At 50.2% G+C, this 10866-nt stretch overlaps 2 pseudogenes; one reads left to right on the forward strand and one right to left on the reverse strand.

Moving 5' to 3' along the window:
- LOC112627511 overlaps nucleotides 1–473 on the reverse strand; it is a 3847-nt pseudogene extending 3374 nt beyond the window's left edge.
- Nucleotides 474–3775: 3302 nt separating this feature from the next.
- Nucleotides 3776–10666, forward strand: LOC112627512 (annotated as a pseudogene).
- Nucleotides 10667–10866: the final 200 nt, after the last annotated feature.

Below are 10866 nucleotides of genomic sequence, written 5' to 3' on the forward strand. Positions count from 1 at the left end.
TTTTTGAGACGGAGTCTCGCTCTGTCGCCCAGGCTGGAGTGCAGTGGCCAGATCTCCGCTCACTGCAAGCTCCGCCTCCCGGGTTCGCGCAATTCTCCTGCCTCAGCCTCCCGAGCAGCTGGGACTACAGGCGCCCGCCACCTCGCCCGGCTTATTTTTTTGTATTTTTAGTAGAGACGGGGTTTCACCGTGTTAGCCAGGATGGTCTCGATCTCCTGACCTCGTGATCCACCCGTCTCGGCCTCCCAAAGTGCTGGGATTACAGGCTTGAGCCACCGCACCCGGCCTGATGACATTCTTTCATCTTCCCCCTTTCTAGATATGTCTAGAAGCCAGTGTTTATAATTCCCAAACATTTAAACATTTTTTAAATGTATTTTTGCATTTCTAAATAATAGATAATGGTTTTATATGTATTCCTAAGCAATATATAATGCTTTTATGTGTTATTTAAAAAATAAATTTACATCCATGACTAGTTATTCTTCCTACTGAGAAAGGCTAATTTTTATGTGCTGTATATATATATTTGACATATATATATATTTGACATATATTTTATTATTTATTGTAGTATTTATCTTATTAAAATCATAGATTTTCTCTGTTCTCTATTATATACAAAAATATGCAATTTTACCTTTTTTGTACAATATACATACCAATTGTTTTTTTTTTTCAGTTTAATTAGCTAAACATTTTAAATAATGTTGACTAACACTGGGGAAAGCAGCAGTTTTTCTTATTCTTGATTTCAATGGAAATTACTTTAGAAATTCTAATATAATGTTTCTGTTGATTTTTATAAGCTTGTCATATTTAAGCAAGACTTTTAACTTATTTTTTTTAGGATAATGTTTGGCTGAATCATCACAGTGATCTGAAGAGGGATGTATTAGACCGTTTTCACACTGCTGATAAAAACATACCTGAGACTGGGAAGAAAAAGGGGTTTAATTGGACTTATAGCTCCACATGGCTGGGGAGGCCTCAGACTCATGGCAGGAGGCAAAAGGCACTTCTTACATGGTGGTGCCAGGAGAAAATGAGAGAGAAGCAAAAGCAGAAACCCCAATAAACTCATCAGATCTCATGAGAATTATTGACTATCATGATAATAGTACGGGAGAGACCAGCTTCCATGATTCGTTACCACTTCCTGGGTCCCTCCCACAACACGTGGGAATTCTGGGAGATACAATTCAAGTTGAGATTTAGGTGGGGACACAGCCAAACCATATCATTCCACCCCTGGCCCCTCCAAATCTCATGTCCTCCCTCATATTTCAAAACCAATCATGCCTTCCCAAGAGTCCCCCAAAATCTTAACTCATTTCAGCATTAACCCAAAAAGTCCGCAATCCAAAGTCTCATCTGAGACAAGGGAAGTCTCTTTCACCTATAAGCTTGTAAAATCAAAAACAAACTAGTTACTTCCTAGATACAATGAGGGTACAGGTATTGGGTAAATACAGCTGTTCCAAATGGGAGAAATCGACCAAAACAAAGGGGTTACAAGGCCCATGCAAGTCCAAAATCCAGTAGGACAGTCAAATTTTAAAGCTCCAAAATGATCTCCTTTGACTCCATGTTTCACATCCAGGTCATATTGATGCAAGAGTTGGGTTCCCATGGTCTTGGGCAGCTCCACCCCTGTGGCTTTGCAGGTTACAACCTCCATCCCAGCTGCTTTCATGGGCTGGCCATTGAGTGCTGCAGCTTTTCCAGGCACATGGTGCAAGCTGTCAGTGGATCTACCATTCTGGGGTCTGGAGGACAGTGATCCTCTTCTCACAGCTCCAGTAGGCAGTGCCCCAGGAGGGACTCCGTGTGGGGGCTCTGACCCCACATTTCCCTTCTGCACTGCCCTAGCAGAGGTTCTCCATGAGGGCCCTGGCAGCAAACTTTTGCCTGGGTATCATTTCCATACATCTTCTGAAATCTGGGTGTGAAACTAGGCCTCACAAAACCTAAAAAGTTAGCACCAGGTGGCCCTAGATAGGGTCCCACCCTGCCTCGATAGGGTCCCACCCTGATAGGGTCCCACCCTGCCAATTCCAGGAAACAACCTCATGAGGTCCCACCCTGCCAATTCCAGGGGTCTCACCCTGCCTCGAAGTTCCCGGAATCAACAACTCCAGGAAAGAACCTCATAAGGTCCTGCTCTAACCAATTAAACCAAGACCCCTTGCTCAGGCTATAGCTAGACCCAATCATTTTACGCCTTAAGCTTTGTTTGAATTTCGCGCCATAAACTGTGTTTGAACTTGTGTTTGCCTATATAAACAGCCTGTAACAAGCAGTCGGGGTCCCAGGGCCAACTTAGAGCTTGGGACCCTAGCGCGCTAGTAATAAATAACTCTCTGCTGTGAACCTCGTGTCGGTGATCCTTCGCGGCGACCCCTGCCCAGGAGGGAATCGAGAGTTCGGTTCCAACAGGTGGAGGTTCCCAAACCTCAATTCTTGACTTCTGTGCACTCACAGGCTCAACACCACATGGAAGCTGCCAAGTCTTGGGGCTTCCACCCTCTGAATCCACAGCCTGAGCTGTACGTTTGCCCCTTTCAGCCACAGCTAAGTGGCTGGGACATAGGGCACCAAGACCCTAGGCTGCACACAGCACGGGGTCCCTGGCCCCAACCCACAAAACCACTTTTTCCTCCTGGGCCTGTGGGCCCAAGAGGGAGGGTCTGCCATGAAGGTCCCTGACATGGCCTGGAGACATTTTCCCCATGGTCTTGGGGATTAGCATTAGGCTCCCTGCTACTTATGCAAATTTCTGCAGCTGGCTTGAATTTCTCCCCAGAAAATGGGTTTTTCTTTTCTATCGCATAGTCAGGCTGCAAATTTTCCAAACTTATGCTCTGCTTCCCTTATAAAACTGAATACCTTTAATAGTACCCAAGTCACCTCTTGAATGCTTTGCTACTTAGAAATTTCTTCGGCCAAATACCCTACATCTTCTCCCTCAAGTTCAAAGTTCCGCAAATCTTTAGGGCGGGGCAAAATGCCACCAGTCTCTTTGCTAAGACATAACATGAGTCACCTTTGCTCCACTTCCGAACAAGTTCCCTGTCTCCATCTGAGACCACCTTAGCCTGGATTTTATTGTCCATATCACTATCAGCATTCTGGGGCAAAGCCATTCAACAAGTCTCTAGGAAGTTCCAAACTTTCCCACATTTTTCTGCCTTCTTCCGAGCCCTCCAAATTGTTCCAACCTTTGCCTGTTACCTAGTTCCAAAGTCACATCCACATTTTCAGGTATCTTTTCAGCAATGCCCTACTCTAAGGGTACCAATTTAATGTGTTAGTCCATTTTCACACTTCTGATAAAAACATACCTGAGACTGGGAAGAAAAAGAGGTTTAATTGGACTTATAGCTCCACATGGCTGGGGAGGCCTCAGAATCATGGCGAGAGGTGAAAGGAACTTCTTACATTGGCAGCAGCAGAAGAAAATGAGAGAAGCAAAAGGAGAAACCCCTGATAAACCCATCATATCTCATGAGACTTATTCACTATCATGAGACTAGCACAGGAAAGACCAGCCCCCCTGATTCAATTACCTCTCCTTGGGTCCCTCCCACAACGTGTGGGAATTCTGGGAGATACAATTCAAGTTGAGATTTGGATGGGGATACAGCCAAACCATAACAAGGCAGGAATTATTATTAACCCATCTTCCCAATAAGGGAACTGAGGCTGAAAGGAAGGGATTTACCCAGAATCACACAGCTGGGAAATGAGCAAGCCAGGACTTGCCTCAGGTATGATGACCCCAAAGTCCAGGCATACCCTTAGCCCCCAGGGAGGGTGGGGCTTTGCCCATCTGCCCTCACTGCCTGCCCTGTCTTGCAGGAATTTCTACAAGGATTATCAGCAGCTGGAGCTGGCCCGTGAGACACAGGAGGAGGTGAAGAGCTGGAAGTCCTCCTTTCTGAGGGCTGGCGTGTACCTTGAGTGTGTTGGGGTGAGCAGCAGGGCAAGGAGAGGAGGGGCAAGCTGCTGATACTAGGGGGCCCTGGGGCACCCTCCACAGCGATGCCAAGTCATGCCATGTTTCTGAGCCCTTATTTGACTCAGAAATAACCAGGAATCCTCCCCACTATCTACTCTGGGGGTGAGATCAGAGTTAAGTTTTCTGGTCCTCCCATCCTTCTCCAGTGGCAGTTTTGTGTCTCCGTCTCTGCCACAGATGGCATTTCCTGCATGCCCTTTCTATGATACTGGTTTCTTGTTGTGGGGAAAAGAAAGAAAGATCAGACTGTTACTGTGTCTATATAGAAAGAAGTAGACATAAGAGACTCCATTTTGTTCTGTATTTGAGATGCTGTTAATCTGTGACCCTACCCCCAACCTTGTCCTTGCAAGACACATGTGCTGTGGTGACTCAAGGTTTAATGGATTTTGGGCTGTGCAGGATGTGCCTTGTTAAACAAGTGTCTGAAGGCAGCTTTCTGGTTAAAAGTCATCACCATAGGCCGGGCGCGGTGGCTCAAGCTTGTAATCCTAGCACTTTGGGAGGCCGAGACGGGCGGATCACTAGGTCAGAAGATCGAGACCATCCTGGCTAACACGGTGAAACCCCGTCTCTACTAAAAAATACAAAAAACTAGCCGGGCGAGGTGACGGGCGCCTGTAGTCCCAGCTACTCGGGAGGCTGAGGCAGGAGAATGGCGTAAACCCGGGAGGCGGAGCTTGCAGTGAGCTGAGATCCGGCCACTGCACTCCAGCCCAGGCGACAGAGCCACACTCCGTCTCAAAAAAAAAAAAAAAAAAAAAAAGTCATCACCATTCTCTTAATCTCAAGTGCCCAGGGACACTTACACTGCCAAAGGTCACAGGGACCTCTGCCTAGGAAAGCTAGGTATTGTCCCAGGTTTCTCCCCATGTGATAGTCTGAAATATGGCCTCATGGGAAGGGAAAGACCTGATCGTCCTCCAGCCTGACACCCGTGAAGGGTCTGTGCTGAGGAGGACTAGTACAAGAGGAAAGAAGGCCTCTTGGCGGTTGTTGACAGTTGAGATAGAGAAAAGCATCTGTCTCCTGCCCGTCCCTGGGCAATGGAACATCTCCGTGTAAAACCCGATTGTATGCTCTGTTTACTGAGATAGGAGAAAACCGCCTTACGGCAAAAGGTGGGACTTGCTGGCGCAATGCTGCTAAAAGGTTTATGGAGATGTTTGCATATGCATATCAAGGCACAGCATTTTCCTTTAAACTTATTCATATCACAGAGATCTTTATTAGTATGTCTTACTGCTGATTTTCTCCCTACAATGATCCTATTATCCTGCCACTCCCTTATCTTTAAGATGGTAAAGATAATTATCAATAAATACTAGGGAACTCAGAGACCAGTGCCCTCTTATGCTGAGCACCAGTCCCCTGGGCCTGCTTTTTCTTTCTCTATACTTTGTCTCTGTGTCTCATTTCTTTTCTCAAGTCTCTAGTTCCGCCTAATGAGAAACGCCCACAGGTGTGGAGGGGTAGGCCACCCCTTCATCCTGTGACTGCCTTCTCTTTTCTCCCCTATTTCACTGTGGCACTGTCTAGAGGAGCCTTAGAGTTGGGGTGCAGTGTCCCAGCTTCACTCAACCTCTCCCCTTTTCCCCGCTGTGTGTGTCTACTTTGGCTGTGCTCCCTGGTGCCAGCAGTGGTGGCAATGTTGGTGTGTGGGCCTCCCAGGACGAGAAGAAAGTGAGTGTGACCTTCTCTTGCTTCCTGCCAGGCGTCTGCAGCCTGGCACCAGCTCTGGCCAGGTCTTTAAGCAAAGGACCTGCAGATGTTGTTTTCTCATTTCTGGATTGGGAAATTGAGGCAAACTCTGGGTACTACAGTCAGAAACAAGATGAGGCTGAATCAGGGGAGTCTGGGGTCCTGAGAGATATAGGGATGGGCAGAGACCTGAAACCCTTTAGAGCATGTGGGGATCTGGGTGTCTGTTTAGGCCAGTTGCTTCTCTCTCTGCGTCAATGTTCCAGGTACCCTTGCAGGAGATGCCTGGAGCCTGGCGACATGGCCTGTGTACCCTGATGCCCTGTGTTCTTCATGACAGGCCAGCAAGACCGAGGGGAATGGCTCCGATAGCTTCATGCACTCCATGGACCACAGCTGGAGCAGCAAGTGGAGACCATTCAGAACATGGCCATTGTCAACAAGAACGTGCAGGACCTCATGCCCAAGACCATCATCCACCTCATGATCAACAACGTGCATGTGCCGCCTCATGGGGGTAGGGAATTCCTGTGGCACTGGGGACCCAGGTGGCCATGTTGGCCTGGGGGAGATGCCGACCAGCCTTGTGGGACCAACCTCAGAAAGGGAGGCACGGTCCAGACCAGAGTTGTCCCATAGAAATATAACGTGGGATTACAGTGGCTCATGCTTGTAATCCCAGCACTTTGGGAGGCCAAGGTGGGAGGATCACTTGAGCCCATGAGTTCGAGACCATCCTGGGCAACATAATGAGACCTCATCTCTATATAAAAACTTTTTTAAATAGCTGGGCTTGGTGGTGGCACGTGCCTGTAGTCCTAGCTACTCGACAGGCTGACGTTGGAGGATCACTTTGACCCCAGGAGGTTGAGGCTGCAGTGAGCGATGATCTCGCCCACTGTACTCCAGCCTCGTGACAGAGCGAGATCCTATCTCCAAAAATTAAAAACTGAGTAGACAGGTGTCCTGGTGGCATGATAGATCCTAAGTCCCTTCCCAGAACTGTGACTTTGGACAGGTGACTCTTCCTCTGGACCTCAGTGTCCTCATCTGAGTGAGAAAAGGGCAGTGGGCAGGCAGATCTTCCAATCTAAGCGGTGTAGAAGCTGCCTGAAAAGCCATATTCGGGGCTCCAAGTCCAGCACACATTCCCAGCAGGGCCCCGTGGGGCGGCCAGAGCAGCACAGGCATCAGGTTCCAACCTCCTTCCCCCTTTACCCACTCTCAGACCAAGGAGTTCATCTTCTTGGAGCTGCTGGCCAGCCTGTACTCCAGTGGGAACCAGAACATGCTGATGGAGGAGTGGACAGAGCAGGCACAGCGGGGAGACCAGATGCTGCGCACGCACCATGTGCTGAGGGAGGCGCCCAGCACTATCGGTGACATCAACATGACCACTGTCAGCACGCCCACGGGCGCCCGTGGATGACTCCTGGCTGCAGGTGCAGAGCGTCCTGGCCTGACGCAGGCATCAGGGGGCTTCCCCGACCCCTTTGGCCCTCCCCTGGCAGGTGCCCTCGCGCTCCGCCCGGGGTCCCCAGGTGAGTAGGAGCTGAATAGGGCGTGAGAGGCCGCCGGACGGACGTGGCCAGGAGGGAAATGGGGCTGGATTCCAGAGTATCGGACCTTGTGGCAGAACCGGCCGTCTCCATCCCAGGCACTCGGACCGTGGGTCCTGGAGCCCTGAGTGGCCGATGGCTGATGGAGCCTGCCCCCAAAGGAGTACTGAGTCCCGGAGGTGGTCGTTTTTAGGGAGGGGGCTATGGGGCTCCTTTCACCTGCCCGCTTCTTTCCAGCACTTGCATGGCACTTCCCTCCATATTCACTCTTGGCGGCCGCCCCGCACGTTGCATTCCTCCTTCTTTCTTCTGTCTGTGCTCCATCCTCCATTCCCTCCACCTCCTCTCCCAGCCCCTGGGGAGCCTATCTCAGGTCAGAGAGTCTGAACCCCGATCTGCTCTGGGTGTGTGGATTTCCTTCAGCTACCCTGATGTCCCCACTTCTAAGTCCTGACTCCTTTGAGCCATTCCAAGGGGTGTCCAGCCACTGGCCCACAGGAGCAGAGACCAGGCTGTGACTGTGCGACCATCAAGGTGTGTGATGTGAGGGGGGGGGCTTGCACACGAGTGTGAGTGTGTAAGAATGGCACCCAGGCCTGGACCAGGACAAGAGCCTGGGGGCCATGGGCAATCTGATGTTTTCTTCCACCCCCACCACGCCCACACCCCCACCCCACCCTACCGGATCTAAACCAATGTAGTAGGGCTGGCTGCAGGGGCAGGGACAGGAGTGTCTGAAACCTGCTTCACTCCCAAAGATTTCTAAGGAAAAGCATTCTGCATCTTTTGGCTTGGACTTGTTGACCTATGGCCCTCTTGCAAGGACATTCACTCTGATTCCCAGTGTGCCCTGTTTCCACTGGCCACATTCTCTAAGGAAGAACAATAGCATCTGTTTTTGTCTCCAAATGACTGTAGGGTGGGGCTGTGGGTCCAGCGCCCATAAACCAAAATGAGGCAAGGATTGGGGCTTGCTCTATGATGCTCTGATGACCAACGGAGATGGGTAGAGGCAAGCAGCATGGTATTGGGCAAGAGCACTGGACTGGGAGTCCAGAGATGCTGCTTCACCCTGGGACTTCAGGCAAGTCCCTTTCCCTTCCAGAGCCTCAGCGTCCTTTCTATCAAATGATTTCTTTCTGCCTTTCTCCCAGGGTGGCTGTGGGGATCAAGGGAGACAGTGGCCATAGAGATGCTGTGTTAACTGCAGATGCGGCCATAGGAGCACTTTGCTAACTGCCAACGTGAGTTCAGACTCTTCAGGGTATTTGGCGCCCAGGTCTGTGGTGAGGTGTGACATATGGGATGTAAGGTTTGATGCCTGCTCCGACTCTAGTCTTACTAACACATGTGAAACATTTGGCAAGTCATGATCCTGCCTTGGTGAAAAGGGCAGTCTGGGAGAGCTTCTTTAAGACAGCCTGGCTTCAATGCAGTCCGGGGCATGACTGAGAAAGAATTGCATGGCGAGGAATTGGAGGGTATTGGGTAAAGAGGCTGCAGTGTGGCAGTGTGGGCAGAGGTGTAGTGTGGGCCGCATCCAGGACAGCTGCTGGCCGAAGCAGGGAACAGAGACAGAATGAGGAAGAGCTCTGTGGGGAGGGTGGGGCATAGGGTGGAGAATCTTCGAAGTCCGAAGAGTATGAGTTTTGGGGCTCAATGCTGTAGGCCATAGGGAGCCATGGAAGGCTCTTAAGTGGGTCAGACTCTCTGACCTGAGGTAGAGAAATGACAGCTGGACATTAGCTGTCTCTTGTCTCCTGGACATTAACCCTGTCTCCATGAGCAGCACAGGTGGTCCTCTGAGCACACCAGGCACGAGTGTGCAGGGAGCTGGCGCAAATGCCTCTGTGTGCAGGCAAGCTTCTGTGTTGTGACTCTGCCCACGTGTGTGGATCAGTGTGCCAAGTGGCTGCACACCCAGATCCGTGCCGGCCAGTGAGGGTGCTGGGCACTGGGAGGTGGGGGGGAAGGAGGCGTGTTAGGCCACTGTCTCCAAAAGGCCTCTGAATCCACATGTGCTTCTGGAGGAAGGAGCCCTGCACACCGCAGACACGGAGTGTGTTTCCACAAAGCAGCACTCAACTGGGAGTCAGGCGGGCTGGCCACTAATCCCAGTGCTGTGCGACCTCGGGCAGGCCCTGCACCTCTCTGGACCTTGGTTTTCTTGTCTGTAAAGTGGGGGAAGGCTAGAATGGCTGGTAAATGCTCAGCTCTGTGAGCCAGCTGAACCTGTTTTGTATCACCCGTAAGGAATCACCCATAACGGGGGAGACTAGAGTCACTCTAAACCTAAAGCAGGATTAGATGGTACACGGAGCTGAGCATTTGCTATTTTAACTATGTGTTTACTTTCATGGATATATTTCATGTGTATATTTTCACATATATGTGTATATGTATGGGTCTGTGTGAGTGTGTGTGTGCACATGTGTATGTGTACATGTGTGCGGGTATTTGACTAGTATATCAGACCCTGATTTCACAAATATGGCTAAAGACGAGGCTAAAACACACACTTAAATTTTAAAAGTAAGCTGATTTCTAAAAAACACTAAGAAGAGTTCCAGTGACATGTGAGTGTGGCAAAAGTCCTGATGAAAGTCGGCAAATGGCTGCAGCCCTAACCTGAGTGTCCCTGTCCCCTTCCTGCCTAAGGGACAGTGGATTCAGGGCCCTGGCCTCCCTGGAATGAGAGATGCACAGACTGGGCCCCAATCTCCCACCGTGTCCTCACAACCCCAAGACAGAATGTCCTGCAGATTGGCAGGAGACCTCACTGTGGGGCTCATGGAGCCAACCCTCCCGGTCATGTAGGGTCCAGTCCTACGGGGCTTAGCGGGTGTTCTCCCCGTATGCAGAGACGAGAGATTGTAATAAATAAAGACAGGAGACAAAGAGATAAAGAGAAAACAGCTGGGCCTGGGAGACTACTACCATCACAACACGGAGACCAGTAGGGGCCCCAAACGACTGGGTGCGCTGATATTTACTGCGTACAAGACAAGGGGGCAGGGTAAGGAGGATGAATCTTCTAAGTGATTGACAAGATGAAGCAAATCACTTGATCACAGGACAGGAGGCCCTCCCCTCTTAGGCAGCCGGAGCAGAGAGAGAGAAGGCAGCATACATCAGCATTTTATTCTATGCACTTACAAGATCAAAGACTTTAAGACTTTCACTATTCCTTCTACTGCTATCTACTACGAACCTCAAAGAGGAACCAGGAGTACGGGAGGAACATGAAAGTGGACAGGGAGCGTGATCACTGAAGCACAGCACCACAGGGAGGGGTTTAGGCCTCCAGATGACTATTGGCAGGCCTGGGTAATATGCAGCCTCCCACAAGAAGCTGGTGGAGCAGGGTGTTCCCTGACTCCTCCAAGGAAAGGAGACTCGCTTTCACGATCTGCTAAGTAATGGGTGCCTTCCCAGACACTGGCGTTACCGTTTGACCAAGGAGCCATCAAGCAGCCCTTATGTGGGCATGACAGAGGGCTCACCTCTTGCCTTCTAGGTCACTTCCCACAATATCCCTTCAGCAGCTGACCCTATACCCACCGGTTATTCCTAGGTTATATTAGT

The sequence above is a fragment of the Theropithecus gelada genome, chromosome 7a (assembly GCF_003255815.1).
Source record: "Theropithecus gelada isolate Dixy chromosome 7a, Tgel_1.0, whole genome shotgun sequence".
Taxonomy (NCBI): Eukaryota; Metazoa; Chordata; class Mammalia; order Primates; family Cercopithecidae; genus Theropithecus; species Theropithecus gelada.